The sequence below is a fragment of the Rhipicephalus microplus genome, unplaced genomic scaffold (genome assembly GCF_043290135.1).
Source record: "Rhipicephalus microplus isolate Deutch F79 unplaced genomic scaffold, USDA_Rmic scaffold_14, whole genome shotgun sequence".
NCBI lineage: Eukaryota > Metazoa > Arthropoda > Arachnida > Ixodida > Ixodidae > Rhipicephalus > Rhipicephalus microplus.
Window position 1 is genome coordinate 14,362,748 of NW_027464587.1, and position 9,736 is coordinate 14,372,483.

General features: G+C 45.3%; 1 long non-coding RNA gene across 1 annotated transcript; it reads right to left on the bottom strand.

Moving 5' to 3' along the window:
- Positions 1-673: 673 nt before the first annotated feature.
- Positions 674-6,776, bottom strand: LOC142784492 (uncharacterized). Its single transcript, XR_012888650.1, has 3 exons — positions 6,574-6,776; positions 5,189-5,273; positions 674-719 (listed from the first exon to the last, which is right to left on the bottom strand). It is a non-coding gene; the product is annotated as an uncharacterized LOC142784492 (long non-coding RNA).
- Between the last annotated feature and the right edge of the window lie 2,960 nt (positions 6,777-9,736).

Here is a 9,736-nt window from a genome sequence, read left to right on the forward strand (position 1 = left end):
CTAGCAGGTCCACTTCTTCCTTCTCTCTTCACTCCTGCGTTGCTCCCTATCTCACCTTGCAATGCCGACGCAGGCAGCGTCTCTGGTAGCAAGCTTCTTTGTTGAAAAAATTAACTGTTCTGCTGCACAACCGTTCAGTGGTCACCCCGTAGGGTCCAAGGTAACTCGCAGCGTGATTTAAAAAAAGCTGCTAGAGTTACTCCAAAAAAACTTAATGCATACTGCTCCAAGCACAGTGGATCTGCCGATGGTACAGTATATCTTAAATACAGTTATTTATGTGAATTATGTAAACGTCTAATTCTAGAACTGCCATTCTATTGTTGAAGCGTCAATGAGCCAGTTATAGTCAACCACGTGGCGCATCTAACTGCGCTATTTGCAGTAGCTTATGAATTACGTACTCAGTTTTTCTGACTGTTGAGCGATCCCCACGGAATATGAAAAGTACCCCGTCAAATTGCTCACAGCCACACCATAACGCAGTGCCCCCGAAGAAGCTGATTGAAAGCGATTCCATGGCCGGTCGCACATCTGAAAAGACAGCGCACCCACTTGATCGCTATATGAAAGCAGCAGCAAGCTACGCGGCCTATCCTCGATTCCTTCCTGTCAGTTACACGTCACTTTTCACACGCACCTCTGATGATACTGACCTACCTGGTAAAAATGGCTTTCCGCAGCATGGTTGAAGCGCTGCTTGTACCACGGATGAAACCCTAAAAGCAACGAAACAGGCGTAGAGTATTTCAAAATATCAGTTCGGCAAAATGAAATAAATGGGTGAGAGAAAAAATAAGCTCGAACGCGTCCGTGTATTATTTGCCACGTGCGCCGTGCATGTCTAAAAAACAAGTCATGTTTGATGTTGATTGATTCAATGATTGATTGATTGATTGATATGTGGGATTTAACGTCCCAAAACCACCATTTGATTATGAGAGACGCCGTAGTGGAGGGCTCCGGAAATTTAGACCACCCGGGGTTTTTTAGCGTGCACCCAAATCTGAGCACACGGGCTTACAACACTTCCGCCTTCATCGGAAATGCAGCCGCCGCAGCCTTTGATGTTAAACGGGCAGTTACTGTTGTTTGCTTTGAGTATATTGCGAGTAGACAGCTGTTTTTTCTTGCATATGTGGGGTTTACCATCCCGAAACCACAACGTGATTATGATAGACGCTGTAGTGGAGGGCTCCGGCAAATTCGACCACCGCGAGTTCCTTAACGTGCACCCAAATCTAACCACATGGGCCTACAATATTTCCGCCTCCATCGGACATGCAGCCCCCGCAGCCGGGATTTATTTCCGCAACCGATGAGTCAGCATCCGGGTGCCTTAGCATATAGACCACCACGGCGGGTTTTCTTCAAAGACGGTAGTCTTTTTCGGGCACCTACGACACCAAAATTTTGGTATGTTTGTCCGCGGTAACGATCCCACTTATAGCACCAAATTGAACAAACGATACCCCAAACGGCCACCCCATTCGCAGCGCCCACCAATATTGCTCAAGTTTCAGCGTTCACACTTGTGCGATTGTCAATTAAAAAGCAAATATTGCGCATATCGGAGACACCGTAACAACACGTAGATGTTTCGTATTTGTGCCTGTATTTCATTATTTATTTTATTTACAAACCCTGCAGGCCCTATTCGGACCCAAGCAGGAATGGTAATATCATTAAAAAGAATACCTACAATAAAGCTTAGATTTATCGAGAAGTCAACTAGTAAACCACAATTAACAAGTAAAAGAAAATGAACAAATACATATGCTTCGCCCCGCAGGGGCGCCTGCGCAAGTAGGCGTTTGGTGTGTAGCGACACCACGGACCCGAGCTAACGGGGGAGTTTCTACTCCCTCCCACGCCTAGCCGTGCGTGGCTTTGCCGTGTCCGGGGAAAAGGGGATCCTGGGGGTTGAGCCGACGCTGGGTGATTGGACCGTTAAGGCCCCCCGGCAGAAGCAACACACCCCTTTGGCCCCGGCTTCACGTAGACGGCACCCCTGGGCTGACCCACCCAGGGGAAATCGGCAGTCGCCTTTTCCTATCTCTCTCTCCCTACATCTTCGTCTTTATCTCTTACTATTTATCTGTCCTGTCTTCTACTCTCTTCCGTTTACTTCCGATATTCATGGCGGCAAGGGTTAACCTTGTGTAGGTATCCCACCTTGGATAATTACATTGGGTTATAGTGACAGCGTACGGCTGGCGTCGGGAGGGCTTGTTTCAACAAGTCCAACCGCGTCCCCTTGTTGGGCTCCGTGGTGGGTGGTCGCCGCTGTTACCGAACACATTCATACTTGTATGGCTTTACAAGCATCCGCCGACCTTGATCGGTCTCGCAAGAGAGGCCGCACCGAAGCAAGTTTTCACGTCTCGAAAGAAACTAAATTTACTTTTGCGAAGTACCACATTATCCACAGTGACAGCACATGTCTAAGAAAATTATCCCCATTTTTGGTGGCCAAGTGCCTAAAAGAAAAAATAGGGCCCACATACAAAGCATCCAAAATGTCAAGCGGTGACCTCCTTTTGGAGCTAACCGAAAAAGACCAAGTGCCTAAGCTGTCCCAACTAACCAGCATTGGAGAAACAGCTGTCACCGTTTCGGTCCATCGCTCTCTAAACACCAGCAGGGGAGTAATCTCTGAGGAAGACTTCTTAGGCCTTAGTGACGAAGAGCTCCTCGAAGGTTTCCAAGACCAAAACGTCATCAAAGTTCAAAGAATTGTAATGCGTCGCAATAATCAGGAAGTGCCCACCAAACACGTAATACTAACCTTTGGAACATGTGAAATGCCCACCTCTCTTAAGGCTGGGTACTTAAAAATAAATGTCAGACCCTACATTCCCAACCCCAGACGCTGTTTCAAATGTCAGAGATTCGGACACGCCTCGCACTCTTGCAGAGGCAAAGAAACATGCGCAAAATGCAGCGCAAACGACCACAAATCAGAAAACTGCTCATCCTCACCCCACTGTGTTAACTGTGACGGGGAACACCCAGCGTATTCCCGGTCATGCCCATGTTGGAAAAAAGAAAAAGAAGTGATCGCTCTGACCGTCAAAGAAAAAATATCCTTCAGCGAAGCGCGAACAAGGCTATCATACCTGTACCACAAAAGTTACGCCGATGTGACGCAGTCGGGGGCAGCGTCACAAAGGCCTCAGGAGTCAACCGCTACCACACCCAGTGGTTCTATGGTGACTCAAACCGCCCCCGTAAAAGAAGCAGCGCCAGCTGCTCCATGCACATCAAAGGGCCCGCAGACTCCGGTCTCCCTGGGCCCTAAACTCAATAGAGTGCCAAGGCCTGAGATTCGTTTCTCAGCGCCTCACTCTCGATCTTCCAGCGCCTCAGACAAGGCAATGGAGATCGACCACAAAACTCCGGTGTCATCGACACCAAAGGACAAGCGCTCTCTCGAGCGTACCAAACAGGACAAGGACAAAGTCCCTGTAACCACAATAAGTAAGCGATAACCGTAATGGTTATCGTATTTCTTTCTATTTCTATTTCTTAATATTGTCACCTATCATCTTTTATACCAATCAATCCCCAGAAGTATATTTACTTAATTTTATTATGCCATGGCTTTTATCGTACATTGGAACTGTAGAGGCTTAATTCATAACTTAGGTGACATAAAGGACATCATTAACAAATTCTCACCAGTAGCTTTTTGCCTCCAAGAGACAAATCTTGGTACAAAACACAGCCACTTCCTAAAAGGCTTCAAAGTTGCCCGAAAGGACCGCGAACATTGCAACCGTCTTTCAGGAGGAGTAGCCATAGTGGTGCAGGGCAGCACTCCTACGCGAGATGTCCAAATAAACACATCTTTCGAGGCCGTAGCCGTCACCATCCTATCATACAAGACCATCACCATCTGCTCACTGTATATCCCACCTCACACCCTTTTCACCACCAAAAACTTAGAAAATCTAGTGGAACAGTTGCCAAAACCATTTATCTTAGTTGGGGATTTCAATGCTCATTCAACCCTTTGGGGTAGCGACAAAACTGACGCAAGAGGGCAAGCCGTGGAAGATTTCATTTTATCAAATGACATCTGCCTTCTTAATTCCGGTACTTTTACCTACTTTTCACCAACCTCGCGCACTTTTAGTTGCTTAGATCTCGCCATGTGTTCATCGTGTATTTTTAATGATTTTAAATGGGACGTCCTCAACACGTCTTATGGTAGTGATCATCAACCCGGCATCATAAAACTCATACCATCTTACCCAACTCTAACAAGCAGGCCACGCCGGTGGAAACTGCAGCTCGCGAACTGGCCAGTTTTCACAGAAAACGCTAAGCTCGATGAAGTTTTCTCATCGGAGCTTTCTGTTGAGGAACTAAACGAAGAGTTCGTCAAAGTGTTAATTTTAGCAGCAGAAAAAGCAATACCGCAATCATCCGGCATCGTACGCAAGAAATTCAATCCTTGGTGGACAAACGAGTGTACTGATGCCAAAAAACTACAAAATAAGGCCTGGGGAATTCTACGAAGATACCCCACGTACACCAACCTCATCAACTTCAAACAGGCAAAAGCCAGAGCCCGATTTATTCGAAGACAGGCAGAAAAGGATTCATGGCAAAAATACATATCATCAATTAACAGTTCAGTCACATCTAAACACATCTGGGACCAGGTGAGGAAGTTCAAAGGAGAGTACTCCTCCTACACAATACCACTGCTCACATGTCCAGACACACAATCAACACTAGAAGACCAGGCCAACCTATTAGGAGAACACTTTTATAAGGTATCATGCTCAGCAAATTACACCAATACATTCCTGAAATACAAAGAAAATGCAGAAAGACAAAGATTGCCTACTAGCAGTACCTCAAATGAAAGTTATAACCTTCCGCTTACGCTGCACGAATTGAACAGGGTACTCTCTGCCGGTAAAAAAACGGCAACAGGGGCTGACCAAATACACTACGCAATGTTGGCACACCTATCCCAAGCATCCACACGGGCACTTCTCCAATTCTTCAACAAAATATGGGACTCTGGCATAATGCCTGAAGATTGGAAAAAAGCCATAGTCATACCATTCCTAAAACCTGGTAAACCCCCAACAACCCCAAGTAGCTACAGGCCCATTGCATTAACAAGTTGCCTTGCAAAAACTCACGAAAGCATCATAAATATTAGACTTACCTTCACTCTGGAATCGGAGCACCTAATAGACGCACACCAGTGCGGATACAAAAAGGGCTGTTCCACCACTGATCACATTGTTAGGCTGGAACAAGAAATACGACAAGCATTTCTACACAAACAGTTCTGTCTCTCGGTCTTCTTTGACCTAGAGAAAGCATATGACACAACTTGGAGATACGGAATTCTCAGAGATCTAGCTAACTTAGGGATTCGCGGAAGAATGCTGAACTGCTTACACGATTTTTTATCGAATAGAACTTTTCAAGTACGCTTGGGTACGGTACTGTCACGAATATTTGTCCAAGAAAATGGTGTACCACAGGGCTGCGTTTTGAGCACCACCCTGTTTATAGTAAAAATGAACTCCATCAACAGGGCTATACCCCGTACAGTCATGCACTCCATCTATGTGGATGATCTACAAATTGCATGCCGAGCCTCCAGCCTATCATCCTGCGAAAGGCAACTCCAAATTTCAATAAATCGGCTTACGAAATGGGCCGACCAAAATGGTTTCCGCTTTTCAGCCCAAAAAACCACAGCTGTTCTCTTTACACAAAAGAGAGGACTGTTCCCTGAACCCGCGCTCAAACTATACAACATCAACATGCCGGTAAAACAAGAACACAAATTTCTAGGAATCACATTCGACCGAAAACTAAACTTTCTGCCACACATAAATGCACTGAAAACTAAGGCAAACAGAGCACTCAATGTGCTCAAAGTACTCTCCCATAAACACTGGGGTTCCGATCGATTCTGCCTTATACGTATTTACCGATCCCTTGTACGCAGCATTTTAGACTACGGATGCATAGTCTAAGGCTCGGCGCGAAACTCATACATCCGCCGTCTTGACCCTATACACAACCTCGGTCTCCGTCTGTCAAGTGGTGCTTACAGAACATCACCTGTGCAAAGTCTATACGTAGAATGCAATGAGCCCCCTCTATGTGATCGAAGAGCATTACTAACCTTGTCATATGTTTTAAGAATAAGGTCGTCACCTGAACACATCTGCTATGAAATTGCCGCAAAATGTGACTCGCGCTCACACTATCTCAACAAACCGAACCTAATCAAACCACTTGTCCTACGTTTCGAGGAATACTGCCGCTTTTATACCATCCCTGTTGAATCACTAGATGTCGCTATTAAACCACCAAGACTGCCGCCATGGTTTGACCTGTCACAGCTATGCGAATTTTCACTTAGCCGTTTCAACAAAAAAAGCACCCCACCAGAACACATAATCCAAGAATTTTATACACTTCAGCACGAATATAGGGATTACGAAGAATTTTACACAGATGGCTCAAAAACGGAGGACCACGTGGGTATTGGGATTGTGACGACGAAAAGCGCAATTTCTGTGAAAGTACCTCGTAGTTTTTCCATTTTTTCAGCTGAAGCTTATGCCTTGAGTGAAGCAGTTCGGAAAATCATCGCTGAAAAATACAAGAAAGCAATCATATACACCGACTCACTAAGCACACTAAAAGCACTACATATAAAATCCGAATGTGAGCCTATAGTAGGCGACATTCTAAACATGGTATACTTAAACAGTCAGGCAACCTGCATCCATTTCTGCTGGGTCCCAAGTCATGTTGGGATACCTGGAAACGAAAAAGCAGATAAGTATGCTTCCCAGGCAGCCCATAAAACAGTAACAAAAGTAAAAATTCCCCTTAAAGATATCCAGAGAACAATTCGCCTGGCCCTACTAGCAAAATGGCAAAAGCAATGGGACACCTGCACGAACAATAAGCTCCACCTGGTGAAACCCACACTCGGGGAATGGAAGACCTGCCGTCACCAGCAACGGTTTATTGAAGTTGTATTATGCCGACTTCGCATTGGACACACACACTTGACACACAACTTCTTACTCGCAAAGGAAGAACAACCAACGTGTGAAAAATGCCAAGAAGCGTTAACACTTATGCACATCCTAATCACATGTCCTACCATTGAAACACAGAGACAAAAATATTTCAGCAAGCTATACAAACAACACGTACCTTTACACCCTGCTTTGTTCCTAGGAGATGACCCTCTAGTACCTCTGCCTGACTTGCTAAACTTTCTGAAAGAAAATAACCTGTTAAATAAGCTTTAAAATCTCATCTTTTTAGCGTCCATTCCTGAAAGTCTTGTGTCTGGCGCAGCATAGCCTTAGCTGCTTTTGCGCCATAAAAAACCAAATTAACCTAACCTAACATATGCTTCGCAATAGCAAACACACAACAGTATAAATGGAAAATAGTGCACACACAGAGAAGGTACAGACAAGTAATTATAAGGTCCGTAGCGTTTATCACGCTGCGCTGACAGTGCAACACGATGCCCGAAAAGAATAGAATAGAATAGATGTTTATTTCATGAGCAATACAGATCATGGGGAGTGAGATAAAAAGCTGCTTTTAGGCAGCTCATTGAAGCTCTCGCCCCGTGTGTCTTAGACTTCGGTCAGCATTTCGCCACAGATACTAATACTACATGAATATAATATATACAAGTCGAAAAATACAATGTTTACACACTATTATCATCGGCAAGTGTTTCCAACACTTTGCTAAGACGACACAGTGTTCGCACCTGCCCGCCGCTTTGCGTTCTACTCCTTATCTCCTCCGAGACAGGCACGCATCTTTCTCCGCGGGTGCGCACAACTTTCTTCGTTTTTGAAGATAACTGCCAGATGGCGTTCAGCATAACGTGCCTCGATGCGCTCGTTAGCTTTCGTTGCACAGATCGAGACTCTCTAACGCAGCGCTTCCAGAATACAATTCACAAATTTTCTCGAGCAGAACATCTAATAAACGTTTTGTTCACTTTCTCCACACGCAAGACTATCGTCTTTCGACGGCATTTGCAGGAAACACGCAGATACGGGGCCAATTTGTTTTCATTCGCAGTGGAGCCTTTCACCACAGAGGCGGGTTTACGAAGACAGCATAAAAGTTTGAGGGTGCGTTTTTCTTCTAGCTAATAAACATTCCCTATTTGAATGAACAGAAGACCAGCATGATTTTTGCCTTAGGAGCCGCATGCGGCAACACAAGAAAGGCCACAAAAATTTATCGATCATGGAAGTGTGACGGTAGACCTACGGATCAGGAATCATGAGAAATTATGAAAACCTCTGAAAACTACTTAAAAACCGGATATTTCACAAAACAGCAGCTGAGAACTCCACCTTTCAAAGACAACCTATATGCCGTAGTTCTGGCATTTATGGCAGCAAACCCTCAAGCTTATGTGCGAGACTTGTCCACCGAGGCACCATTTCCAAGTGGTCAGTTTGGCGGATATTGAACAACTCGGATCTGCATGCCTACCACCTTGACATACATCAACGCTTAATTGGAAGATTGGAACTTGCAGGATCGCCTAGATTTCTCGAAGTTGATCCACACAAAAAGAGACGAATTTCTGAACTTTCTCAGTAGTGTAATCTGGTATGATTGATTTGTGCAGTTTAACGTCCCAAAACCACCATATGATTATGAGAGACGCCGTAGTGGAGGACTCCGGAAATTTTGACCACCTGGGGTTCTTTAACGTGCACACAAATCTGAGCACACGGGCCTACAACGATTCCGCCTCCTTCGAAATGCAGCCGCCGCAGCCGGGAGTTGATCTTGTGACCTGCGGGTCCGCAGCCGAGTACCTTAGCCGCTAGACCACCGCGGCGGGGCAATGTAATCTGGATAGACAAAGCGAGTTTTTGCAAAAACGCCCAACTAAATCTGCAGAAAGCCTACCATTGGAGTGACTGCAATCCACACTGGGTAAAGGGCACTCGGCACCAGTACCAGTTGTCTTTTAATGCTTGGTGCTAAATCTACGCCGGAGATATAATCAGTCCCATCTTCGTCGATAACATGCTGACTGCACCGCGTTACATGGATGAAACTCTTAAAGGAACGGTGAATAGATTTTGCTGTGAAATTCCTCGGTCACATCTTCCACTTTAGTGGTACCAACAAGAAGTGGCGCCAGCACATAGCAGCATCCGCGCACGAATCTGGTTGTATGAAACTTTACATGAACAGTGGATGGGAAGGCACGGGCCTGTCCTCTGGCCCGCTGGGTCACCTGATATCACTCCGCTGGATTTCTTTCTGAGGAGATACGTGAAAGATCGTATGTACATGGCTGAGACGAAGACGCCAGATGACCAGAAGGCCAGAATAATGGATGTATACAGCAGAATTTCTTTGTTGGTCATCGAAAAAAAAAACTGGTGATGTTGTGAAGCGGGCTCAGTACTGTGTAGCTGCAGGAGGAGACCTATCCGAACATTTTGGGTAAACGGTGACAAGGGCTACATGATACTTGTGAATACACCAGTAATAAAGCAAAAATCAAATCTAACTTTTTTTTCTTTTGTGCAATTGTCGCATTTGCCATCTCGACACAATTGGCAGTGGCACACTCAGCTTCTTCAACGCGTCTGCTTGGCTTTCTTTCTACACGTCGGTAGCCTTCGGGCGTGTTGTTTCAGCTTTAATTATTTCTTTCCTACTTCCTCTTTAA